The sequence below is a fragment of the Montipora foliosa genome, chromosome 8 (assembly GCF_036669935.1).
Source record: "Montipora foliosa isolate CH-2021 chromosome 8, ASM3666993v2, whole genome shotgun sequence".
NCBI lineage: Eukaryota > Metazoa > Cnidaria > Anthozoa > Scleractinia > Acroporidae > Montipora > Montipora foliosa.
The window spans coordinates 36,875,159-36,882,658 of record NC_090876.1 but is presented as its reverse complement, the minus strand read 5'-3'; positions in this window follow the sequence as shown (position 1 = coordinate 36,882,658).

Here is a 7,500-nt window from a genome sequence, read left to right as displayed (position 1 = left end):
GTTCAATGAAATTGATGAAATCTGTGGAGTCTTTAAGTCATTTGTAGTGTGCATTTCCTGCTAGAAAAGTTGAAGACATGATGGACTGCTTTGTCTCCTTTTATGGTGATGTGTCCTGAATGAAGCTAGAAAATTTTGTCCCCTTTATTTGGGTGATTACCCTCATTTTGGTAGGGATTAGACCCAAAAATATGTTGCCTGCATGTAGGGCATTATCCTTGTTTGGTTTTGCTTTGTGGCTAATGCCCCATGTTTCCCCGGGGTGGGGGTTTACATTGACAGGTGCATAATGCGTTTTCGACTCAGTGAAATTTCAACATCACCAAAAGTTCTTTTTTATTTCCCCTGTCCTCTGCCAAGCAACACTGGCTGGCCATGAAATTATTAAAAACAATTATATTTGGGAGAACACCATCACTTATCAACACATTTTAAATTCTCTTTGGGTGGGAAAGTCTATAATTTATTAGTTAAATAAGAATTAGTTTACTAGAGCGAGTTTCAATCGAGTGTCGTAAAACCAAAACCAAAGGAATTACTTTGGCCAATCAAAAAGGACGGAGACAATCCGGTAAACCAATCAAAACGCGAAGTAATTACGCGTAGCCGACACAAAGCGCGGGAAGTTGTGTACGTGGGAGCCACGATTGGTTGTGGTTTCACTTTTGATTGGTTGAAAAAGTGGCACGAGAACTTTGAACCAATCACTGAGTGAAGTAATCATAAACCAAAGCAATAGCCCTTTTCGGAGTTATCAGCGGTTTTGCCACATGAACGAGGCTAAGGGGTCATTTTGTATTGAATTGACCATTAAGCCTCTTTTGCATGTAGCTTTAAACAAAAGAAAATGTGCCTGCAGGCTCAACTCCAATAAGAACCATTCGCTAATTACTTTCGACATTCAATTGAAAACCGCTCTATTTAAGGGGGAAGAGTTGGCGCATTGCGGGTGGGAGAACTTCCTTCCATCAATGTGTTTCCGGATTCGGCGTCGCTTATTTCCCTTTCGTAAACGGTCGTTACCATTTGAAACGGTCGTTGCCATTTCTCAGAACGGTCGTTGCCATTTGAAACGGTCGATGCCATTTTTTAGCTCTGAATTACACTCATTAGGTCTAAGAACTCAAAAGGTTGCGGCTACTGGGAGTTGTGTCTCGCTGGTCATATGAGTTAGGGTTCGGGTTAGGGTTCTGTTTAGGGTGAGGGCTAAAACTTGTTCCTTGAAAAAGTGAAATTGTAAAGCGCAGTCTCAGCGAAGATGAGAAATTTTAAAAACATTAAAGACTGAAAACCTCCAAAGACACTCGTGTGCGCTTTCAGCAGAATGCCACGTTCACCGAAAAAAAAGGTTTACGGTACTTCTTCAATTACAATAGGTAAAATACAATACAACAATAGACTGCAAAATTTACACTTCCTTGCACACACACAACGCCAATAAAAACTTCAAAAATTCAACCTAGAAAAGAAGCCTTCACACAGCTGAAAAAGTCGCCAACTCTCACGCTTCAAAGATGTTCTCGAAAAATCAAAGGACACCGTATAATCAGATCACTTTATCCAACAACTTTATGCATACCCATAGAGGACTAGACTGGCATCCAGTTGCTCTCTTTGACGTTTATGAGGCGGAGATAAGACGCCTTCGCGTTGAGAATGATACACTAAAAATTCATTCCAACTCTGTCGCCGTGAAACTCCAAGCTCTATCACAAGAAAAACAGCAAAATGCGGCAAAAGTCCAGGCAAATCAAACACTTTACAACAGCCAAAAAAACTTCTGGCAGCTGTCTAAGTCAGCAAGGAATTACAAGAAAAGAAAAATTCGGCAGTTGATCATTGAGTCGACGAAAGAAAAAAAAAAAAGTTTAAAATGGGTTAACAGATTTGCAGAGATATTTTTTGATCTGTTAAATTCGGTTTAGCCTGTTCAAGCCCATGTGAAAGTCAGCGTGCGCGTCATGATTCGCGTTTTGATGAATCCACCTTTAATAAATACCCCGCGTTCATACGACTTTTTGGCTGAATAAAGACGCTTTGATAAAAGAAGCAACAACATGAATGATGTAGTAAGGGCGGATTCGATAACCCAAAGCACAAGTAACATTTATAACGACAAAAATATATTTAAGAAAACACATGTAATGCTTGGATGATGAATAAGTTCTTCACCTGACGCCGTAAGTTAATTCTTCACCTGGGTACCCTAGTGAATATAGATTCTCCAAGGAACAATCTACCTCTCCCCCACCCCCTAATAACACCCGTTTTGCACGCCGAAAATTTCCGATAAGTCCTGAAATCCTCGGCGTGGTCTCGGCAAAATTCGCAACGCGTCACTTAAAACAATAGGGCCATTGTTTAAATCTTAATGGGTGAATTTAGGCCGGAACAATAGACCATTTCTTGATACGGAATCCGAGTTCGAATCTTGAAATTTTCGGACTCTTTTCTTCCTCCAGTTTTTCTTTTATAAATGTTTTTTTTTCCTTTTTTGTCTTAATTTTTGTTAATATTTTTTCTTAGTTTGTTTCTTTTAATTTTCTTTGAAGTGAAGTGTGTAGTCGACCGTTATAAATCGCATCGACCGTTTCAAATGGAAACGACCGTTTACGAAAGGGAAATTTGCTTCGGCGTCATTTGTCAGTTGAGTTTGTTGGTTCACTGAACATGATCTACTTTGATCGGCTTTGATTTGATTTGATACATATCCTCAATAGGTGGAGTGCTTTGTGCTTGGTACAAAAACGCAACTTTAAACCGGTGGAAATCTATATAATCATGAATTTATTCGAGTTTTTTTCCAAGAGTCTGTAAAGGGAAAGTTGAGAACCGGCGGAAGAACGAGGAGGTCTCGCGAGGAAGAAGTCGGACCTCGAAAAGGAATATTGTTTCCATTGATCAAGGCGAAAGATGGTCTTAGATAACTTAATACAAAAGTGTAGAATCATTAAAAGGAAACAATTGTTAGAGAAAGAGCACAGCCACTCAGAAATCGCAAAAGCTAATCGCACCGAGTGGCTGGGCATGCGGAAGAGTAACTAGATATCAAAGTTGTTATAAAATATTTAAACTGAAAAAAAAATATAGAAAAAAAAAAGAAAAATATTTAAGCTGTAATAAATAAACAAATACGCAAACGAATAAACAAAGAAGCAAGACAAAACAACCGCTGTGCACACAATTAAACTGCATATAAACTACGCCAATCAATGTTTATTTTATTTATTCAATCACTTTCACAACAACAGAGAAACAGGCTGTGGTGCGGGCCGCACAACATAGCGAGGCTCCAAATTAAGTGCGCCCTTTTATCCTCCCAACATGGTATAGCACAAGAGACAGACCACAACACCGGGAACTACATGCCCTACTCTTTGCGACAAGTGTGTGGGTTCTTTTGAAACTTGGAACTCGACCAATATTTTCCCAGTATGGAGAATCACAACTGGAATTTTCCCTTTTTACTGATCGGCGTTTTTCATCGGAAACCCAAATTATATCAACGTGACAGGCTGAATCGGGCGCGACCGATTCTGGACGCGACATGGAGGATTTTTAATGCCCGGAGCTTGGAAATGTCAAGATACAGTTTAAAATCTAAAATCTAAACAGTCTAAAATCGAAGAAGAAAACTGTTGAGGTTATCTTGAAAGACTCTTTTCTAGAGAGGGAAATGATACTGAATAGTCTTATCGCTTGCCTTTATGTAACGATCATGCCTTCTGGATTTTTTTGGCTAAATGGTAATCACATATTGCCGTCTTGCTTATTTTATAGAATTATGGCTTGCTTAAGATGGTATTCGATTCTTTGTGAGTGGTTGTGGATTTTTTTCAGGTGGTTGTAGGTGGTTGTTGATATTTTTGAGGTGGTTGTAGGTGGTTGTAGATGGTTGTAAATTTTTTTGAAGTGGTTGTAGATGGTTGTAGGTGGCTGTAGGTTGTTTTAGGTGGTGTTAGGTAGTTCCATGTTTTAGTGACTACGGGTTTATTCTGCTAAGGTAACACTATAAACTTTATATAAATATATTTGAAAGAATTCTTTGCCGATCTCTTTTAAAACCATGCATCAAGAAAATATTGGATAGCTTTTATATCGTTTGGTTGTTTGTTAATAGGCCTCATTCACGATAGCCGCCATGTTGGTTTTCTAATTGTCATGCACATTAGCAATGTGTTATGCTGAGGGGCAAACATTGGAAAAAAAGAAAATTGCGGAAAATCGGCTCGTTGAAATATTGAAATAAAATTGCTAAAAGTCCATTTTAGTATTTAGAATTAAGTACCTTTTATAATAATTTTATATCTGTGGATTGCCTTTGACAGTTTGACTTTCTACTTCGTTAGCTGATCATTTTTACTGGGTTGCCTTATAAGGCAAACCCAGTCGAGGTCTGCGTTTAGTTTGTTTGTTTTCTTTTTTTTCTTTTTTTTTTTTTTTTTTTTTTTTCCGTTTCGGTAAAAGTCTTGTCTGTCACTCCCCTGGTAAGTGGTGTCTTTGTGGATAGAGCCTTCTGCGCGTATTTTCGTAGGATCGAGAGGGTAGTGGAACTGCGTAGATTTCTCTGGTGGACACAGTAGAATCATTAACTTAGCCTGCAATGGCGTCGAAAGTCATGCAACGCGAATGGCGTTTTAGTGGATCCTTAAACAAAATATACCCTTATGGAGCTCAATAATGGAAAGTCAGTTGGATAAACTAGGCATGAATCTCAAAAGCGACGAGTACTGGACTTCGACAACAATCTATCGCCCGTCGAGACGAAATCAAAGTGAGCAGTATTTACCTGAAGTACAAGGTAATTTGACACAATTGAGTTTGTTGTCTTCACGCACGCAATGAAATAGGAAGAGGTTTTCGCCTCTAAGAGCAAATATGTTGTTTGTTTCAATAAAACTTTCGCTGGAAAAGGATTCTGTGGTATTTTCTGCCTTTGTGAATTATAATATCATGTTGTGTATTGAATTTTCGAGCTTAAGGTTGAAATGTGATATGCGAGAAGTTTTTTAGTTTTGCTCTGTAAGCGGGAAGGGTTCACAGGCCTGTTGAAAGCGTGCTCGAGTTTCAACAAAATGAGCCCCAAAATCAGTGAAAACTTGTGACGCAGATGAATAATAAAGTAGCTGCTATTTCCAAAATGATGGAATTACCTGGTGATAATAACGTCGTACGCGTCTTGGAGAGTAAATTTTGACTTTGCATAAACAAGAGTTGGGCGATTGTGATCTTTGTTTTGACTTCGCTCATTTCATTGTCAAACTTTATAACACTTGACAGAAAAAGAAACTTTTTAAAACCCGGTATCTTGCCATCATTTGACACAGATGCTTCACTGTTTGACGAGTAAACATGCAGCGGTAACGTAATCACGGCGCCCGCTGAATTCCGGCCATGTCACTTTTCGATTTTGCAATTTACTTGAACGTAGCAAAAATCTCCCAAAATGTTTGTCGCTGATCGTAACTTTTTATATTCTATATTCACGGTTCAAAATTAATGTTGTTTTGATGTCGTAAATATTTTATTCTCGATCGACCGTCCGGGAAACTTCCTTCTGCTCTTTCTGAAAACTGTGTATCAATAGTTATTTGCTTTTTCATCAATATTTGTTTTGCATAAAGCAAGCTAACAAGATCTGTACCTTTCTGAGTTCGCATTTGTTAGAGTTAATAGTATTTTCGGTCCGATGCTTCTGTTTTAAGAGGAGTACATTGTTTCGGTCTCCCATCCAAACACTAACCCCGCCCGGCAGGGCTTAACTTCAGTGAACTTTAGTACTAGAAAGCCTTCAGATGCTCAGAGGGCACACTTGTGGTAAAAAGAAGTTGTGAGGGAACTTGAAAATTATCAACATGTCAGCCCAGAAGCCAATGTTTCTCGCTTCTCTTTTATTTGTTATTCTTCAGAGACTGGAATGCTGTATTTCAATACCACACAATTCAGTGCCTTCTGATTTTCTGTAGCACGTACCACAGGCAACCCAGTGTATGCTTCACAGAAGCATCTCGTTCACTAAAAAACGTCGCAGTAACTTGTGTAATCATTCTATTTTATTACTTAGGTGATAAACATTCAATGGACGTGAAACAAATCATCTGTGTGGCTAAGATGTTCGTTATAACCTCTCGAAGTTGTGTTGTTTGCCCCCTCAGAAGTGTGTAGCTAATTTGCATGATAATAGCAAATCCAACATGGTGGCCATTGTGAATAAGGTCTATTGATTATAGATGATGTCAAAATGTGGTCAAAAGAAAAAGTGCCACACGAAGGAAGGTCACTCATGATTTACCACGATATGGCGTCCTCTGAGATCCATAAAAAGTCAGTTTACGGCATCATGGAATCTATAGGCCAGTTATTGAAACGAAGTTTACTCCAGACCGCGGTTTACATCAATTGTTCTCGCTTCAGAATAAGTGAAGTGTTTCAGCAAGAAAGACGCTTCTGTCCTCTGCTTTTGCATTCCCGATGCTGTTTTGGAAAAAGAAAAGCGTTTTTGCAACCTTTCGGCTAAACTCTGTTTGAATAACTATTGCATAGCTTTTATATAATATAAAGAACCAAATTATAAGATGACGTCATCGGCGTCTGTCCCTTATAGGATATAACAATACGTGCGCAATTTACCTTATAAAAGGTTGCTTTACAGTATATAGTTGCTGGTGTTATGCCTGGATATGTAGTATATTTGAATTAATAAAAGTAGCATTTTGCAAAAGTAGTATTTTTTCACGTCAGTTTTGTGGCTCATTTTTCCCTCAGATTATGCATGAGATGAATTAGAATTTTGTGGTAATAAGTTTTTTAACATTGTAGAAATATTTTAATAAAACGATTGTCAGCTATCTGTGTTGGTATGTTCATGAGATTTTGGTCTCTTGCATGGTGCCACCCTACTTCAGACTATTTCTTTCAACCAGAACTCACGCAGAATGCTCTTCAAACAAAAACAGCGAGCTGAGCAATTTACCGTGTTGAATGAGTCATTAGTAGATTAGAGAATGTTAGCATCGGCGACGAGTGCGGTTACGAGAACAACAACAACTTCTACTCTTTCTCGAAGTCTTGCTCTACATATTTAGGTAAGCGTACAATACGAGTTCCGGTCTGCAGAAAATACTATTAAGAGATGAAGTTTACATTTGGGCCTCATTTTTGAATGAGTTACATACATACATAGACCCAATTCATAAATGGCGGCCAAAAATATATTCTTTTGTTTATGGGCTAATTAGACTCACTGGCCTCGCTCTCAAGCAACATTTCGTTTGTATTTTGTACATGCAAACGAGGCTAGTGAGTCTAATTAGCACATAAAGAAAAGAATATATTTTTGGCCGCCATTTATGCATTCGGTCTATACCGGTATTTAATTGGGAAAACCTTAAATAACAATGACCACAACAAGGTTTTCTGAGCCCGCAAGACTGAGCACCCCCAGCAAACCATTGTTTTAAAGAAAAGCGCTGGTCAGCAACCTGGTTCTGGTCATTGCTG